Source organism: Penaeus monodon, chromosome 23 (genome assembly GCF_015228065.2).
Source record: "Penaeus monodon isolate SGIC_2016 chromosome 23, NSTDA_Pmon_1, whole genome shotgun sequence".
In the NCBI taxonomy this organism is placed as follows: Eukaryota; Metazoa; Arthropoda; class Malacostraca; order Decapoda; family Penaeidae; genus Penaeus; species Penaeus monodon.
Window position 1 is genome coordinate 38,816,319 of NC_051408.1, and position 364 is coordinate 38,816,682.

The following is a 364-nucleotide window of genomic DNA, read 5'->3' on the forward strand; positions in this document are numbered from 1 at the left end:
ATTCATATTTGTGTGTACTTTTTTTCCTGTCATACATAGGCCGACCTTGGGTTTGGGGAAAAAAACATGCAACCATATCCAAACAAAATACAGCAAGTTATGGTTAATGATCTAAATACTAAATACAAAAATCAAGGTATATAACACAGCAAGTATCACATATGCAGACTAAAGGCCCAAAAACTATGCCCACATGATATGAAAATTGTCTTCAGAAATGAATTAAATCACCGATACTTAGATATCAAGTAAGGATAAAAAATATACAGAAAAAATAGATAAAACACTTAGTTTAACCTAAAAGGGTTTCGATAACTACACTTGCTATATCATATACACCATTAATATCTACAACAATACTACT

The 364-nt window shown here is 30.5% G+C and overlaps 1 protein-coding gene across 1 annotated transcript in view; it reads right to left on the minus strand.

The window, feature by feature from the left end:
• The window catches only part of LOC119588243 (fibrillin-3-like), a gene marked incomplete at its 5' end in the record, with an annotated part of 37,181 nt that overhangs the window by 16,831 nt on the left and 19,986 nt on the right, over window positions 1–364 (minus strand).